We start from the raw sequence: 19,672 nt of genomic DNA on the forward strand, positions 1-19,672 counted from the left end.
AACAGATAGCAGCTCCTATCCTTGAGAACCTCTCCCCTCAACCTTTTCTTGGCTGCTTCAAAATTCCCTCTTCTTATTCATAGCTCTTGCTTCCCTCAATATGATCCCAACAGGGAACACGAAGTCAAAGGCGTTTCTTCCTACTCCATTCACCAGACTCAAAGATCACTCCTTTCTTGGGTTCTCCAATGAGCTGGGTGCACTTGCCATTCAACAGCTTTTCTGCTGTAGCTAAGTAGCTAAATTTCCCACTCAGCTATGGACAGAATATATTTAATGAGTGGTCAGAAATCCCCCATTTGCTGTCCCACCATGCTGTCCATGGTGCTGATACTTCAACCCACCCAGCCAAATCTTGTAAGGTAAAGGTAAAGTATGCCGTCCAGTCAGCAGACTATAAAGTTTTAGAACCAGTTTCATTAGATTTCTCTCCATGCTGAGCCACAGCAGAGAAGTTGGAAATATTTTTGCTTCTGCTTTACGTTGCCTGTATTTCTGAAGTTTATTTGTGTTTTAATAATGAGATCAATTCTTCAGTTAAAAACTTTAAACTAATATAAGTCTGCAAACTCACTATTTATACCTAAGAATTTCAAATTCAGATAATCAGCTATTAGTGTGAAGATTCATCGTGTACAAGAGTGGACAAGCTTGGATTACAGAAATGGAATAGCAGATCTTCTCCCAGAACACCCCCTGCCTAAATCAAGGCTTCAAGCATGTACCAAATGCATGAGTTGTAATGTTTCAAGTGGCTGTTGTAATGAGTGTTTTGGAATATTTTCTCAAGAGCAAAGGAAAAAGAGTTTTGCTTTGTTTTTTAAAGTGGGATCTGTAATAATGCACTCACCATCTCTGACAAGCAGCTCAAATTCTCAGTCACATGGTTAGCTCTCCCAAAGTTTTCTCCAGTACTCTTCTGATTTAAATGTTACCTTTTGGACAATGCCTTGTATGTGCAAATGTTTTGTGCTTTAAAACCCTTTAGGGGGGAAAAGAAGAAAAGGAAAGGGAAAAAGAGGATTTAGTTCCATCATTTTTTAACAATAGCAGCACCCTGATTTAAACACATTTATTTAGAAGAAAGAAAAGCTACAAATAACCACCAGTTACTGGGTTTAATTGTTTGCACAGTGGTATAAAAAAATCATAAAGGTGAGCAACTCTGTGAAGTATATTATAAAGCTAATAATATATTATTATATAATATATTTATATAATAATATATTATAAAATAGTTTATAATAATATATATTGTATATATTAATAATATATTATATATTTTATAATATAAGCTTTATAATAATATATTATAAGCTTTATAATAATATATTATAAAGTTACCTCAGTGGAGGTAGGTGAAACTAGAGAAGTGCTGTGTAGATGGCATCCAAACTTTCTGATTTTTTTACAGGCCACCAGCTTTATTCATTTCTGTGTCTCTTAATTTTCCATTAAACCATTTAATGAAAATTTAAACACTTGTTCTCCTTGTTAACCTATCCAATAAGCATTGAATTAATTCAAAGAATTTGCATAGGGACTGAGATCTACTAGGTTTATCTACTCACAAATTCTTTCTAACAGCAGCTCCTTCAGGCAGCTCCATGAGAATGGACAGTGGGTCTTTAGGGACATAGTGAGACTGTTCACACAACCGAAAACTGGATAGAACAAGTGTCCTACCTAGGTTTGGGAGCTGTGAGTGCTCCCAATTTTTACAGTTGTGTGGGAGCAAACAACTGGGTAGAAGGAGGGAGAAGTGACTGTGTGGGAAACAGGAGCAGGGTAGGACAGTGCCACCCTACCCAGCTTCCATACCCTGCACTTGAACAAAGTAGGAAGAAAAGTTGTCCTACTCAGCTCCTATCTCCCATGCAATCACTTTTCCCTCCTCCTACCTAGTTGTTTACACCCACACAACTGAAAATTGGGAGCTTGCACAGCTCCCAAACCTAGGTAGAACGCATGTCCTACACTGTTTTTGGTTGTGTGAACAACATCAGTGTTTCCTTCCTTTGCTTTTTATCAGGGAAGGTTACTATATGCTCATCTACTATCACACTTATGGCACCTCACATATGGAATGTGGGTGCCAGAGAAGCTTACCTGGCACCCACCCCAATGTCCTCCCGGTGCTAGGCAAAGACTTGTATATTTGTAAAAGTATTCCAGCATGTTGAATAGCTGGTTTGAAGAGTTACCAGTATTTTATGGTTCGGCTACTTTTATTGAATGATGACACTACTGCTTGTGTGTTTTATCTTGTTCTGCCATCTTTTTATTTATTTTTATGATATGCCACTCTGGGAACTTATGCTATTTGGTGACTTATACATTTTTAAAATAAAAAAATTCACAAGTGACTAGTGTTCTCTCTAGACTATAAATTGTTCTGCTCCATTAGAAAATAAGCAACTTTCTATGGAAAGTTGAACCTGAGTCTTCAGATTGAGTACAACCCCATCCCAAACAAATTGTAGTCTTGACCCTGGATTAGCTGACTCCCCCAACAAATAATACTTCCATCTTATCTGTTAGTTTACCTTTCACAAATTCCAGGCACCAATTCAGAGTTTCTACTGCCTCCCAAGGATCAGATGAAAACAAGTGATAGGGTGGAATATAATCAACTTACTGATGACACCTCAGTCCAAATCCCTGGACAACTTCTTCTAGTGGTTTCACATACATGTTAAACAGCATGGAGATAAGATGGAACCCTGTGGCATTCCATAAGCCCATAGAACAGCATAGTAGTCTCCCAGCACCTTCTGGTATATAAGCTCCAGGAATGACTGGATCACCTGAAAACGGTTGCTACTAAGGAGATCCTTGCAAGGTAGCCCAGAAGGATACATGGTCAATGGTACCAAAAGCCACTGAGGAATCCAGAAGAGCATACAGGATCACATTCTCCTCTATGGAATTCTTTTCAGGGGAAATATCCAACAGCACATTTTATCAATGAGAGAAAACCAAGCACAAACCAAAAAGCTTGCTTACTTATCTTCAGAAGCAACAATTCAGTTGAAAGGGAGGAGCAACATACAGACCAATTTCCAAACCCATGTAAGCTAGCATATAGAGATACAAACCAAATTAGTCCAAATTCATTGTTACTGAATGATCATAATGATCAAAATTCTTTTTTAAAAAAGAATGAATGCACACCATCCATCCTCCTTGAAAATGTGAAAGAAAGAAAGAAATTTAAAGGCAAAACATTAAGGGACAAAAAACATTTAGTAATTGCCTATGGCACCCTATGTGGCAGCATAGCACATTCCCTGCCTACACTGATAGTGTGGGAGCCCTGTTAGTCATCCAATGTGCGTAGTTTATTGGCACCATGCCCTTGCTGTATTGTATGATAATCTTTTTTTATCAATTATTTTATTTTTACTTTTACGTAAAAGTCAGACAGCAATCTTCTCATCATCCTTTGCTACAAGGTAGCTGTAATACTACATCCAAAGAACATGGTAGGTAGGTTGTAAAAAAAAAAAAAGCAAGAATGCAAAGAGAGTATGAAACATCAAATTCCGCTCTGCAAAGGACACCTATTTCATACATTACAAAATTATATTTGGATGTCACTTCTATGTAGAAAATTACACAAACCCTGCACATAAATCATGATGTGTGATGTCACTATATGCAAGTGCATCATTGATATCCCTGCTAACTGAGCAATGAGGCACCTTTTTAAAGTGATGGTTCTCTTTACTGAGTAGGGGGAGAGCAAATGGACCTATCCATCCCCAGCATAACATCTTTCCAGTGGCTGGGGCTGGGGTCTATCTTATGATTCTTTTTTAGACTGTGAGCCCTTTGGGCACAGGGGACCATTTCTCTTTATTTACTTACTTACTTTTGTTGAAAAGCAGCATATAACTATCCCTCATATTCATATTCATATAAAGGATCTACACTATCATAATGTATTACAAACTATTCATTTCACTTGAAGCAATAAACAGGAGCCTGAACAAATCTCTTGGATTTGTTCCCTGTTTATACCAGGTCAGAATTAACCATCCTGTTTCATATCTGGAAAACAATTTCTTGCATATACTATATACTTACTAACTAGGGATGTGCAAAACGTTTCAACTCAAATGGGCTGTTTTGAGTGTTTCGAACTCAAAACAAAATGCCCTTTAAATAAAGAGCCTGTTTCGAGCTTAGAACAAAACAGCCCCATTTTGACTGAAATGTTCTGACATTTGCAGCGCCATTTTGGAAGCCTGCTTTTCACTTGCTGGTTGTTTTTCTGGCTCTGGCTTCCAATTGGCTTGCGGTCTCCTTGCTTCTTGGCTGGCTTGTTATCATACAAATCAAGGGTTGTCATGGGCAACTGTGCCTCCATTGGCTGAGGGGAGAACTCAAAAAGAGGGAATTTCAAAATATATTCAAAGGGACTGGGAAGCAGAGAGAACCCTTAAAGTGTGCCTCTCTTGAAGAGGATACAGCAGGAGAGGAGGAAGGAATCAAGGAAGGTTTGATTTGGTGGTTTTCTCAGCACTGATGTTATGCTGACCTATTATTGCTACAATTATCTGGTTTTGCTGGATCTCAGATAGAAAAAGGCAGAACTTGGGTGCCTTCTTCCCTTGTGCTGTGGTTTCGTTTGTGAGATAGTGTTGTGGTGAAAAATGGACAGTGGCAGGTCTGTATGTGTGTGTAATATTTCTTAGTGATTGCTGTGATGAGCTCCATGTCTGGCCTTGAGACTAACTTGTACTTCACTCACTGCTCTGGTCTGCTCTGCAATCTGCATTGCTAGGTGTACTCAGTCAAAGGCCGGGTTCATATGGAACACTGAATCAGAGTTAAATGTGGGAGAGGATGTAATTCCAGTACGTCTGAATGCGTGAAACGGTGGTTTCGTGACCTCTGGTTTGCCTCTGCAAACTCCCAATTCGAACTTTTGGTTTGAACAAAGGCTCACCGTTGAGACTTGAGGTTGGCTGCTGAGGCGTTAGGTCCGACTTTCTAGCCAGAATGGATGCTTAGATGAGAGGGAAAGAAGGCAGCAGGAGACTTGTCCTGCTAAGAGAAAAGGCCACAGATTTGTAGACCTCCTAAGCTGCCCTTGGCCTTTCTAAAGCTCACATCGGCTTCCTCCCATAGAATACATGATGAATCTGCCATTGATGCATTCCCCATTCATCTTTGCCCTTATCTACTGACCATTGCTAGCCCATTGTTATCAGAAATGAGGCAACCTAGGCCTGGATTTCTGAGCAGATGACTGTTGCTACCAATCGAATGCCAGCCGGTGCAAAGAGAGGCTGCAGCACCTCAAGAAAAAATTCAGAGGTGACCAAGTACAATAGGATGTCCAGAGTGGAGCCCAGGACAATGGCCCAGGGTGAGATGCTGGCCTTGGTGGTGCTGGAAAGGAGGGTCAACGGTGGGTACCAGGCACCCTAAACTGGACAGGAAGCTGAGGTCCAGCTGGATATCTGTACTTTCAGCTGTGCAGGGGGGTTGCAGGCTCTCTCCACCATCTTCAGTCATAGTAAGTGGCTGAGCAGCACTGGCCACCGCCACCCCTGCGACCATTTTCCCTCATGTGCCACTCCCCGCTTCCCAGACTCTCATGAGGGAGGCAACCACCTGCACCTTTGGGATGGGGCGACAGCATGCCACCCCTGCTGTGGGACTCTCATCCACTTCTGGATGGTCTGATGGTCCAGTGGCAACAACCACGGTGACCTCAGTGCCCTGCTTCACTGCTGGATTCACCAGGGCTGTGGAGGAGGGGGGTGAGAACAGTCTCCCCAGTACCGCACGACCAATGCCTTGTTCCAAACAGCCGGCAGGAGCACAAGGTGCAGGGGAGACCTCTAGGGATGCCAGGGGCCATGAATGAGTCCACATCTGGTTCGTGGACACCACTGGACACCTCATTGAAACTGACACATACGCCCTGCAAGCTGAGGACAAAGAGGATGATGACAACGCTACCCAAATTGAGGAACTGCAGGATCTTTACTCAGGGGACCTCTTCAATGAGGAGCCCAAGCTGTCCCTGCTGGAAAGTGGGAAAGAGTATTTGGGGGGTTGGGAGGTGGCGGTCTGTGTGACCCTAACTCCAAAAATGTTATTTCTTCCATGCCCATCGGGGCATGGTTATCGGGGGCAGAAGACCCTGTCCAGCTACTACTACCATCACTAGTGATGTGCATGGAACCAATGGAGGCCGGTTCAACAGCCACAGGGAGTGTCTTTAAGGGTGGGGGAGGATGCAGTTAACCCCTGCACCGGCCACATTTTGCCTGCCAGCACGTGATTTCCAAAAAGCCCATCAGGACGACAGTGTACCTCCCTGCCGCCCCGTTGCTACGTTTACCGGATATACCTGGAAGTACTGAATTGCCAGCGTGCAACGCACGCACACACCCAATGTGTATAAGCATGCGATGCGCGCAGGCACATCCGTACTTCTGGATATATCTGGTAAATGTAGCAAGCAGGTAGTAGGGAGGTACACTGTCGCCCTGATGGGGTTTTTGGAAATCACGTGCTGGCGGGGAAAATGTGGTCGGGGGGAGAGCATCCTCCCCACCTTAAAGGTAGACACCCATGCCGTCGAACATTTGAGCCAGCCAGGGTTTGTGCACATCCCTAGCCGCCACAACAGCCAGCCGAGCCAGCCCTGCCCGCCGATCCCCAGCTGCTGGAGGACCAGCCCCACGCAGGCCCATGATCAATGCAGGGCATGTGGCCCAGCTTCACAACCATGGGTGCACAGACCAGCTCCAGCTAGCAAAGGACCTGGTGGCACAGCACGCCAAGACCTCAGGCAACCTGTGAGGTGCTGGGTGAGTTGGACATGAGAGAAGGGGAAAGATGGGAGGAGGACCAGTGTGTCTTTGAGCAGGCCATGGAGCGGGCTACCGAGTGCACTGTATGTGCCTATGAGCACACGAGGAGCCTACAAGGGAGGTGGCCAGTGCCCAGGAGAACACTGAGGGGGAGGTGGTGGCTGCCGTTAAGTGCTCAGATGAGGCTGCGGAGAGGTGGTTCAAGCACTACACATGGTACCTCAAACAAATGGCCCGCTCCATGGAATGACTTGCCAAATAGCCACCAGCCTTTGTCCCCCAGCACTGCTGTACCAGCACCAGATACTGATGCTGATGCCAGGGCCCTACCTACCCACCCACTATGCACCCGCAGCTGCTCCTACCTCCTATGCACTCCCCCCAGCTGCTCCCGCCTCACAACAGTTGTTTATCCCCCACCCCTGGAGCACACAACAGCCCAACAGCCCACATGACCCCAGGCCCATCACAAGTTACATCAAGGGCACTGCAGGAGGGCTGTGTATTGTCCCCACCTGATACTTCTGAGACACACACACACCCCAATACGGGTGTCTGCCAGCCCTGTTGATGTTTGAGCATCAGGCTTCCACCACTGTGCATGCCTTGGGCTTGTTCCCACCACCAGCCCCTCTCCACAAAACACCTCAGGGTAGTGGGGAAGCAATGGAAGGGTCCTCAGGTGCAGCCCCGATGCTTCCACCACGGAACATCCTAGCCAAGACAAAATACTAGCGGAACTCAAAACCACAGACCAGCAGCCTTTCATCCAAGGCTTGACAAGGACGGGGAGGAGGACATATACAGATATGTGCTGCCCTCACCCACTCCTCCCCTAGAAAGAAGCAGCCATCAGTGGAAAGCACCCCTGCATGGGCACACTCATGCCTGGGCCACCCTGGCAAAAAGGGAGAGACAGGGGAGACAGAGGGATCTGGCCATGAGCAGGCCACTGAAACTAAAGGGCTGAGTGGGGATTCTCAGGACACTGCCACCAAGCTGGCCACCAAAAACTAGGCTTGCCACAGCTCCTCTTGGCACCATGGTACAGCCAAAAAGGTTGCAAAGCAGTGGGCATTGTAAACCCCGCCTCCAAGTTACCTGTTCGTTGGGACACTTTTCCAAAGTCCTTCACACCCACTCTATTTTGCACATCCCAACACCTCAAGCCTTCTAGACCCCACTAAGCATGCATTTCAATGCCCATACATCCAAGTTTAAAACTCCCCCAAAGCTGGCTTTGCTCCCCTAAAAAGCTTGCAAAGAGGATGTTGCTATTGTGCCTCTTAATAAATCAGGTTTGTTTGTTCTTCAGTCTGGTGTTCATTTCATCTGTTGCACCCCTTTGGTCCATACCCACTGTCCAAAGGGAGAGGGTGGTGGGTGGGTGGTCAGCACTCCATTCAGGGTAGTGTGCACCCCCTTAGCTCATTTCAAGGTCTTTGAGGGTGCCCCTAAAGGAGTAAAAAGGGGGTGAGCAAGAGCTTTCCAAAAGGTTTAAAGGGGAGTGAACAAAGGGGGGAAATCTGGCCCTCCAATCTTTCAGTTTCCAAAATGCTGTACTCTTAAGGAGGGGTAACTAAGCCCATGTTGCTCAATTCGTGTGGGAGATGAGGGCGGGGCTGCAGCAACGGCAGAGAATTAAGGCTCTTTATAGTGTTTAAAAGAACCAGGGGCCATTTCCTCCAGTGTAGCCATAAACTAGGCATCTCCTGGCACCCCCATTCATGGTGGGGGCATTGTAGCTGCACCTGAGGGCTCTTCAACTGCTTCCCCACCACCCTGAGATGTCTGGTGGGGAGGGGCAGGCAGCTGGGACAAACCCTCAGCATGCACAGGGGTGGAAGCCTGCTGCCCCAAAACTCTGCACCACACCATACAGGCTACTGCCATGCAGATGGTCCTCAGCACCATGGAGGAGGAAGCAATAATCAGAACCCAGCAGCGAAGATGCGTCCTGCATGCCCCATGGGGCCCCATGGTGCAGCTGCGGGCCGTGTGTAGGCTGCAAGGTTGGTCGGGTTCTCCATGAAATGTGAGGGGCTGATTGCGCACTCAAGGGTGGCTGTCAAGCCAGCCAGCTGGGGACCATCTCCTCCACCATCCAGCCCTAGATGACAAGTGGTCCAAGGGAAGGAGGTGGGAGCTGTTCAGGCACAACAGCATGCAGAGGTCCATGGAGAATGCCAACATGTGAGGCGATGAGCGCTTTCGGCAAAGCTTCAGGATGTCCAGAGCGACCTTCAACTACCTGGCAAGTGAGATGGAGCCTGTTTTCCGCCAGCAGGATATGGTGAATCACTACATGTTCTCTATGTGGAGGAGGGTCACCATAACCATCTACAAATTGGCCTCCAACTACCTGACCCTCAGCAACCTGTTTGCGGTTGGAAGATCAGCCATCTGCAGGATATTGAGGGAAGTGGTGGACCTCCTGGTAGATGTGTTCATGGAGGACATGATCAGTGAAGGTGGCCCAAAGGAGATGGTGGAGGGATTTGAGTAGAAGGGGTTCTCAGGTGTCCTGGGCTGTATAGACAGGACACATGTTGAGATTTTGCCCCACCCCCGATGGCATGATGAGTACTATGGGAGGAAGCACTACTACACCATGACCCTGCATGGTGTAGTGGACTCCACAGGCTGCTTCATAGATGTCTACTCTGGGATGTCAGGCAGGAGCCACAACATGGCAATTTTCTGGACCTCCCCTCTCACCTCTAAGCTCTGAACTGGTACCTGGGTAAATGTGACACCCATATGGGTGGGCGGGAGAATGGTGAAGCTTGTGATATTCAGGGACCAGGGATACAGCCTGCAGGAATGACTGGTCACCCCCTACCATGCACCCAGAAATGCCTGGGAGAAGAACTTCAACCACAGGCACAGCAACATCAGGATGATGGTTGAGTGGGCACTTGGGCAGCTGGCCAGGTGGCGCACCCTCTACACCTTGCTGGATATGGAGGAGGATCTTGTGCCCTATGTGCTTGTGGTCTGCTGCATTCTCCACAATTTCTGCGAGATGAGGGGAGACACCCTGCTAGAGGAGCCCATAGACCCGGCTGCACAACCAGAGAGCGAGGAGGACAGTGTGGGAATTGGAGATGATGTTCCAGCAGATCCAGGGGCACAGCCCGAGGATTGCTGGCAGCAGAAGGGCGGCATGGGCTGCGTGAATAGCCTACTGGGACCATCTTCCTCCAGCCCACTGCTAAGGCGGGCAGGTACATGGTGCCGGAATGGATCGCCGCCCTTTTAACCGCTGATGGATGCACAGGGCCATAGCCTACACCTGCAACAACAGGGCATCAGGAGATTGTAAGCACCTGACACCGCCTTGCTAGTGAAAGGACTACAAGTTTGTGGTTGGCAAATAAAGTTATACCTTTATTTCCCAAAGTGCTGTGTTCCTTTCAGAAGAAAGTGCCAAGGTGCCCCACTCACACCTGGCCATTGGTGGCAGGGATAGTGACAAGCGGCTTTGGAGTGTTGGATGGGTAAGGAAAAGACCTGGGATCCCCCTTGCATGTGGCATGGAGGGCGAAGACAAGTTTGATGTGAAGACATCCTGTGTTGGGTGTTGCAGCGAACACAATCAGATGCCCCCCTTTAGGGTGGCAGGGAGGACTGCTGCCATCTTAGGGGTGTTGGATGGGGAAGCAAGGAACAGGGGATTCCCCCTTGCATGTGGTGTGCAGGGCAACAACCGTTCTGGGGGTGGGGTGTTGCTGAGAATGCTATAAGGTCCCCCTTGGGGGTGGCTGAGAGGGGGGAAGGAAGGGACATGGGATTCACCATTCATGTGGCCTGCAAGAAAACAATCACTTTGGGAGTGTTGCTGCAAATGGTGTCAGATCCCTTTGGGAGTGGCGGGGAAGGTAGCTTGTAGCCTGGGTGTTGGATGGGGCTGGTGTGGGGATGGGATCCCTCACCCCAAACCCAGGCTCACCTGGGATGGCACTTTCCACGCTGGGCTTTTGAAGGTGTACAGGGAGCTTGCTTCTTCCCAGTGTGGATGTGGGTGGGCCTGTGGGTGGCCCCATGCTCTGCGCGGTGGGCATGAAGGGAGCGGGAAATGATTTTTCAGGGCAGACGTGCAGGGGAGGAAGGCAAGAGGCACCACTCGGGGTAACCAAGCCTGACCATGCTCCCATGCCATACAATGCCATGCAGTGCAGCACAAGGAGCTTAAAATGCAAAGGTTCCCCTACCCATGACCAGAAACCGCCCACCCCTCTGTTGCCATGTATTAGCCCCGTGATCCACTTTTCTGCTTCAAGTTTATTAAGGCAACATAGCTGGGAGTGGAGTGAGGAAGGCGTTAAGTTGTCATTGGTGCAAGTAGGCCAGGCAGTAAAGCCAGAGCTAGCCAAGCAAGTAGGACATGCCCCCTTAGAGATCATAGCCAATCATGTCCGATCAGTAGACGTGGTGACACTTTGCCCACAGATGGACCGTGAAGGTTGCTGGGAGCTGCCTTGGCGGCCGAGCAGCAGGGAGGGGCTCCCCTCTCCTGGAACTGCAGTTTGGCAGGTGGTGGTTTGACTGACATCTGTGGTGCGATTTGGAGTTACAAACTGAAACTGTGGGTTCTCTAACCTCTGGTTTTACATTACTTATGAACTAGACCCAAAGGTGTCCGAAGTTGTTCTAGAGCCGGGTCTCACGATCAGTGAGACCCGGTTCTTGAGAGTGCGTGGGGAGAGCGGGCTAAGCCCCTCTCCCTGCACATGAGCAGGGAGGGAGCCCTGGGCAGCCGAATCGGCTGCCCACACGATTGCTGGCTCCATGACGGAGTCGGCAGGGGTTGGGGAGCTCGGGGGCCGCGCGGCCCCCGGAAGCTCCAGTATGCTCCGCACAAGTGCGCAGGACATACTGGGGAGACCCCCAGTGCCAGGAGGTGGCTTTTCGTCTCCCCTCCGGGGGTCTACTCGTGCGGGAAGCCCAGGTTTGTGGAGCACTCGCTCCGCAAATCTGGGCTTTGGGAAGAGCTACAAAATTGGGCTAGCTGCTTGTAAGCCACCAGGCTCGCCTACGAGCTTGGTGGTTTACACGATCAGCAAAAATCAGGCTAGGCTCTCCTAGCCCGATTCTTGCTGATCGTGAGAATAGCCCCCTAGTTTAGCTTATAGCTATGCTTACTGCGAAGGGTGCTGCTGTGGCAGCTGTTGCAATGTTAGGAACGTAAGGAGTAATAATTGTGTGTGAGAGAGCAAATTGTGCCAGTGATGTTATTGCAACACAGGTACTGTGTCTGGCAGTGGATCCTGGGTCAGTGATTCCTTTTTCGCCATTCTGGGACTGTCTTTGAAATGTGTGTTCTGTGTTAGGAGGGACAGGTTCCCTTTTACTGTGTGTTTCTGCAGTGTTTCAAGGTAGGGTTGCAAAATTGTGCACTCTGCTTGTTCCAGCCATAGGAAACAATGGGGAACTCTAAACACCCCACTGCTCCCCTTGGGTAGCTCTTAGGGACACCAAAGTGGGTTGGATAGTAGGGCATGATGTGTGCCACCTACCACCCAACCCACAACAGAAATGGGCAAGCAGGCAATTTTAAATAAATATTTAACCTTTCCCCCAAACCTCCATCGGATTATTTGGGGGTTTGGGGAAAAGATAAAAAATCTGTTTAAATTTACCCACTTGCCCATTTCTTTTGTGGGTTGGGTGGTAGGTAGCACCCATCAAGCCGTACTACTCAACCCACTTTGGTGCCCCTAAGAACGATCCATGGGGAACAATTGGGTGTTTCAGGTTCCCCATTGTTCCCTATGGCCGAAACACTCAAAACTTTTTGAATTTTGTTTCGTTGAAACAAATGGTTAGGCCGCTGTTTCGATGAAAAGTTTCGGCCATCCACATTTTGTTTTGAGCTCAAAACAAAACACAAAATCTATTTCGTGCACATCCCTATTACCAACCATTCAGTAATTTATTCTACCACAGTTCCAGGATTTCCCCAGCTGAATCATCAGTTACTAACACCTTCTCCTAAGGCATGGGGTGGGGGACCCAGGGTGGGGGGTGTAGGGAGAGAAGGTAGAGTGCTCTTCAGTGGATATGAATAAGAAATGCATTTTAGAAGTTAAAGAGCAACTCACATTTAGCTGAATCAAAATGCTCTTGTACATTTTGTACATAGAGGGAGGACTGCAGAAATTACAGAAGTGAACAAAAAACAAAAGCAGAAGCCACTTGCAAAGTTGCTAGTGAATTCCTAGAAGAAAAATCCATGAATGAGAAGTCTGCACCCCAGAGATCTCTTAATTAATAGCATCACATAAACAGTCTTGCCCAAGGGATCCACAATGCATACTTCTGTCCTTTGCCCCATACGGAATAACATGAATTGTTCAAACACATGGACAATTCTGTCTACAAAAAGCTGTTCATTACACTGGAAAGAATACGTTTACAAAGCATAGGGGAAAGCATATTATTATTCTATACAGAAAGAGCAACATTTCCAAAGCATATATGTGACTCAGGAGGTGACAAAATAAGTCACACTTTCAAAAATGACTCATAAAATTAAGGGCATAAGCTTTATTCAGAATAATTGGCTGTGCCTGACTTTGCAACAAGGAAGACTGTAGGACTTTTACTAATACTATACCTGGATACAACAAAGCCATTATAGACGTAAATAATTTAACCAGGAATTAAGTAGTAACTTATAAGGAACAAATAAGGAACTTAATTGCGGGTGGGGGTGGGTGTCCCACAGAAATTATGGTGGGCAGATAGTACTAGTTGCATTTAAGTATCCATTCCATTAAGGTACAAATGTTAACACTTGCAAGAAACAGCTTTAAGCAAGGATATTTACTATATACTCTGATTCATCTTATGGCTAGCACACATGGCTGTAGTCTGTATAAAAATGGCTAATATGCAGCCTAATGTCATGCTGGTGGAAGAACATTTCTTGCTGCATGTAGGAGAAGGGCAATCTTCACTGAGTCCCCTCCCCATTCTTCTGCAGTTGCCTGTGCCTCCTGAAAATATGCCTCTGAAGCACCCTCCATGGACATAGTTCCAGGATGCACAGGCAGTTGCAGAGGAATGGAGCTGCGGGGGGTGGGGGGGAGGTGTCAGCAAAAATTGCCTCTTCCACTATGTGTGATGGTCACTCTTTCACTAATGTGATGTTAGTCTGGATGATGGTCAGTATTTATTTATAGGAATATGAGGCAATAATGTAGATTCCGTCTGCATTATCCAATGACCTCTGACTTTTTCCAAGTGGAGGAACTTGATCTCTGTCTAAAGCAGAGTCAGCTACAAGTAGCAGTTCATTATAACCTGAAGGAATAATTGAGACTTTTTCACAAAACTGGTCAGCCCCTTAATTATAAAACCTAGCCTACTTGTGGGCTTCCCAGAAGCACTTGGTTGGCCACTATTAGAAATGGAATGCTGGACTAGATTAATCCCTTGGCCTGACGCAACAGTGCGGTTCCTGTGCTCCTGAGTAGCCTACTACAGAGTCAAATAATGGAGACCAATCAGCCAATATGTGTATGAGTCAACCCACCCTTCAAAATGCAATGAAGGAAATACCTGCAATCAATTACTATTACTTATACATTTAAGCCAGCTTCTAGGAAGTCCATTCACACAGATTACTTCACAAATAAAACTATGAACACATCTACTGGCAATTTAAGAATGACCTGCATCAATGTGCAAGAAAAGAGTGTGAGCCAATTCAGAAATGGTAGTGTTTTCTCTACATGACCGTGCCAGGGGATATATTTGCCTGGAAATTTTCCACACCCGGCTTTTAGCCTGCATCTCCTCCAGAATGGAAGGGGTGCATTCACATTTTGGCCAAATTTTCCCAAAAGTCCCTGTGAGCTTTCAGGGAGCACTTCATACACAATTTGAGTTTTTTACTGCACATTAGAGCGCAGCCCAATCGATAACCGGGGTAAAAGAATCCACTGTTTGTGTTGGGTTTGGGGGGGGGGGGGCAGCTTCAAACTCACATAAAAGCCTCTGCTGTCTAGAAAAGCTCCAGGTAACCTAGTGTGTGATCCAGCTCTTCCACAGATATAGTCACATACTTCTGGAAGTTTTTCTGAAACAGTGGTAACAACATGTTTTTAATGCCACATTCATATGAATTCTGGAAAGCTAGACTGATGCCACTGGAGGCACCAGGGCACATGTTGTTATATTTATTTATTTATTTATTTATTTATTTATTTATTTATTTATTACATTTATAATAAAGCCCCTGGTGGCGCAGTGGTAAAACTGCCGCCCTGTAACCAGAAGGTTACAAGTTCGATCCTGACCAGGGGCTCAAGGTTGACTCAGCCTTCCATCCTTCCGAGGTCGGTAAAATGAGTACCCAGAATGTTGGGGGGCAATATGCTAAATCATTGGAAACCGCTTAGAGAGCTTCCAGCTATAGAGCGGTATATAAATGTAAGTGCTATTGCTATTGCTATAAACCACCCCATCCAGAGGCTCTGGGCGGTGTACAATAACTTTTAAAAAGACATAAAACCCACAATCAAAACAATACTAAAACAATATAAAAACAATTCAAAAATGATTAAAACTATTTAAAACCGATTAAAATACTTTTAAAAACAACAATACTTTATATGTTAGGTTCACCATGCAAATGTTCCCCCTCAAAGAGATGGAATGTATTACACAGATAACTGAAATAACTGAAAGTTGATGCGAAGCAGCCGTATCTGGGGATGTGCCAGACCACACATTACATCTTTTGTGCTAGCAGGTGAATGGCCATGGCTGGGGATGACCTGAGCTCAGTCACATGGAGGAGCATTCAACCCTGAGAACTGGTCCCAAAAGAGATGCCTCCAGCTTGGCAAATCTGGAAATCTAGCTTTAGCTCCTAATTTAGCCAACTGTCAAGTAGTGCTAGTGAAGCTATTTAGGGAGCAATTCCATTTTATAGAAATGTACTTCCATATTTCTTCCAAGAGAGAACTGCTGGAGGATTTCTCTGCTATGTAAACATAGCTAGTCTGGCTAAATATTGCAGAAGGAAAGCCAAGAGTGTCTGTTTTCCATCCATTTACAATATATTCGAGTCAGTTTCTCTTCTATATAAATTTCTTCAAGACCAACATGATTTAGCTATCTGAAGAAGGATTCTACTCTCAGACTGGAAGACATGAAGAGCTAAATTAATGAATGATATAAACAGCATACTAAATTATAGGTTTTATACTCTATTCTAATATTATAATCTAATCTAGTTGTTTTACTTTTTTAAAAACTGTTTTAATTATTTAATTATGTTTTTAAGTGTTGATTTAAAAAAATTTGTAAACCACCTAGAGATATTGAGTGGGCGATTAAAAAAAGGAATGGATGGATGGATAAATAAATGATTTAAAATAGGTATTCTGTTCATGTGTTAATGTTATTAAGCATTAACTATTTTGTTGTTCATTGGCATATGCCTTGTGGAAATCTTCTACTAATCTGCAAAGCTATGAAGAGTGTGCCCTTAATTATAAAATATCACAAATAAACAATCACTCTTTATGATCTTTTGAAAAGAACCATAATTTTAACTACCACAAATGAACAAGACTATCAACAAGCATAAATAACTACTAACAGACTAATATACTGGAAACTGACAAGACCAGGAAGTGGGAATAAAAATAATTTTTTGGTGCATCTTTTAAAAAAGTTTGCATCTTGTTGTCACCTCTTGGCTACCCGCTGATATAAAGGATTTTGTTTAAAGCTTTTACACAGTATATATAGCAGCAGAAGCAAAAAGCAAAATGATAACCACAAATTTAGAGTTCAACACTTCATGACTTGTCATGGATTAATCTGCTTTGACAGATTAATATGGTTGTTGTGAAGGAGTAAACTTTCTAAAGTGCTGAATTCTTTGTTTCAGAATTTAAAAAAGAAAAGGAACATTCTCTCAATTGCTTGTTTACATCTTCCACAAAATACTCCTTGAAACATGCTCAGCAGTGACCATCATTTCCTTCAGCGAAGTTTTATACATCTCACTAAACTTCTAGTTGCTCAAGGCACCATCATAGGCTAATAGTCTGTAACAAAACAGTCAAGCAATGTCAAGCGCAATAAAGAGGAAACGGGCTACACACACGGCAGCAGGTTCCACACTCCTAACACCTCCCACTTACTCCAGTTCTGAGGCTGGCTTATACCACTGGAAGACAACGATGGTTACAAATGAAGATCAAAATGAATGAAAGTTCTATATAAACAAAACTGTTCAACATCTTATCACTGGATGAGAAATTTAGAAAAGGTTCTGCAAGTAATCCAGTCTAATCATCTTCTGCAAGACAAATTATTTTAAATATAAACAAAGTACCACCGAATAATTATGGCCTTATTCTATATATTTTCACAAACATACACACATAAACAACAATCACCAAACCAGATTCCACGGCACACTCCAAAGCACACTCAATTATATTGCTGAACTGTCCCTACAAATTGGAAATGTCCCAAGGTTAAACTAGATTGACTACCCTGTAGTGAAGGGGTAGGCAACGTCCAGCTCTCCTGATGTTGCTGAACTATAACTCCCATCACCTCCAGCCACAATTTATTACAGCTGGGATGATGGGAGTTTTAGTTCAGCGAAATCTGGAGAGCCACACATTGCCTACCCCTGCTGCAGTGTGAAACTCCAGGAGCCTATTCTCATGAACACCCAAAAGTGGGCTAAGGTTGCCTAGCCCGCTTTTGGGAGACGTGGCTCCCATGTGGCTCCCGGCAGCAAACCTCGCTAAGTACCCCTCCCCTTAGACAAGGTTAATGGAGCGAGTGCTCCGTTAAGGTTGAGGTTGCTCTGTTAACCTCATCTTTTTGCTCGTGTGTTGTCTCGGCGCATGGCGACACACAAGTAGACCCCCGACTGGGAGGCTATAAGCAGCCTCCTGGGCTCAGGGGTCTCTCCAGGATGCCCCATGTGCTGCAGGATGCCCCGAGCGGAGCCGGCAGTCATGTGGGCAGCCGATCGGGCCGCCCAAGGCTGCCTTTGGATCATCTAAGATCCAAAGACCGTCTAAGCCCGCTCTCCCCGCAAACCCCTTTACGGCTCTTCACACTGATCGTGTGAAAAGCCTCCATGTATCTTATCCTCTGGTTCTTGGCACAGGGCCCAATCACTTGTTTCATGAGCCCACCATATGTCTGCCACCAGAAAATATTTGTGTTTCAGCCCCTGTAGAATGTGCATATGGGGTGGTGAGGCTGGGCCCATAAGAATTGTCTTGCTAGTTCAGATCAGTCCAGTCCAACATTCTGTTCCCAAGAATAGGCAGCCAGAGGCTTCAAGAAGAAGCATTCTCCTTGTAGACAGCTGCTAAATATTAACAAATCAGTCATTAATCTTATTACTTCCAAATATCCAGTTTCTTCAGCTTTCCCCCATGTTACTGATTTATTTGTATCATTTATTTATTACATTTTAATCTCGCCCCTTCTACAAAGAGCTCAAGAGTGTGCATACAGTTCTTCCCCACCCATTGTTGTCCTCACAAAAAATCTGTGAAGAAGGCCAGGTAAAAGGGTGACTGGCCCAGTGTCACCCAGTGAGAGTCACAGCTTAGTGAGAATTTGAATGTTGGTCTCCCTGGTCCTAGTATGACACTCTGAGTGCTTTTCAACCAGTTCTATGGCTGGTGGTAGTTGTCCTCACTACCCCAGGGTCTGTACGGCACTGCTCTAGTGGCTTGATCCTCTGGAATCAGAGATGACTACGGGCAGCAAGGCACCAGTAACAAGTTCTGGCTATAGAGAGCATAAGAGACACAGGTTGGGCAAGGAGGGTGTAAAGTGAAGAGATCGGGAGACAGCAGCAATCAGAGAGACTGCTCCCTCACTGCGTGGGCAACTATGGCCCATTTCTGTGCACAGAAGTCATCTGGTGGCAGTGAATATGGTACTAGGGGCGGGGGGCGGGGCAGGGTGGACATGGAGTTTAAGAGTCCTACTCTGATTTCTACATCACAGTGGGTCTTCAGAACTGACAGCCCTGCTGGATCAGGCCCACCAGATGCCTCTGAGAAGCCCACAGGCAAGAGCTGAGGGCATGCCCTTTCTCTTGCTGTTGTTCCCCTGTAAATGGTATTTAGAGGCATCTTCCTTCTGAGGAAGGAGGTGGCCTATAACTACCAGGTTAGTAGCCACTGATAGACCTGTCCTCCATGAATTTGTCCAAGCCCCTTTTAAAGCCATCCAAACTAGTGGCCATCACCACTTAAATATTATTAAATAATAATAATAATATAAATAATAAATTCTATAGATTATTTACAGGCTGTGTGGGGAAAAACTTCCTTTTGTTGGTCCTAAATTTCTTGGCCTTCAGTTTCATGGGATGACCCCTGGTTCTAAAGTTGTGAGAAAAATTTCTCTCTGTTCACTCTCTCTACTCCACGCATTATTTTATACACTTCTATCATGTCTCCCCATAGTCACCTCTTTTCCAAACTAAAAAACCCCACATGCTGTAGCCACGTCTCATAAGGAAGGTGCTCCAGGCCCCTGATAATCTTGGTGGCCCTCTTCTGCACCTTTTCCAGTTCTACAATGTCCTTCTTCAGATACGGTTACGCAGTACTCCAAATGTGGCCGTACCATAGTTTTGTATAAGAGCATTATAATATTAGCATTTCTATTTTCAATCCCCTTCCTAATGATCCCTAGCATGGAACTGACCTTTTCCAGAGCTGCCGCACACTGATTCAACACTTTCAACAAGCTGTCCACCACAACCCCAAGATCTCTCTCCTGGTCAGTCACTGGCAGCTCAGACCCCATCAGTGTATATGTGA

The 19,672-nt window shown here is 45.8% G+C and overlaps 1 protein-coding gene across 14 annotated transcripts in view; it reads right to left on the reverse strand.

Annotated features, from left to right (window-relative positions):
- Positions 1–19,672, reverse strand: part of PTPN5 (protein tyrosine phosphatase non-receptor type 5) — a 137,561-nt gene that overhangs the window by 93,010 nt on the left and 24,879 nt on the right. For 5 of the 14 annotated variants that reach the window (XM_053267451.1, XM_053267534.1, XM_053267470.1 and 2 more), the window contains exon 2: positions 851–982. The gene's annotated coding sequence lies outside the window, so the exon portion shown is untranslated. Of the gene's footprint in view, positions 1–850; positions 983–2,546; positions 3,852–4,954; positions 5,056–19,672 lie in introns of those variants that run through there. The other 9 variants (XM_053267490.1, XM_053267549.1, XM_053267436.1 and 6 more) reach the window with 4 other exon arrangements.

The sequence above is a fragment of the Hemicordylus capensis genome, chromosome 1 (assembly GCF_027244095.1).
Source record: "Hemicordylus capensis ecotype Gifberg chromosome 1, rHemCap1.1.pri, whole genome shotgun sequence".
Taxonomy (NCBI): domain Eukaryota; kingdom Metazoa; phylum Chordata; class Lepidosauria; order Squamata; family Cordylidae; genus Hemicordylus; species Hemicordylus capensis.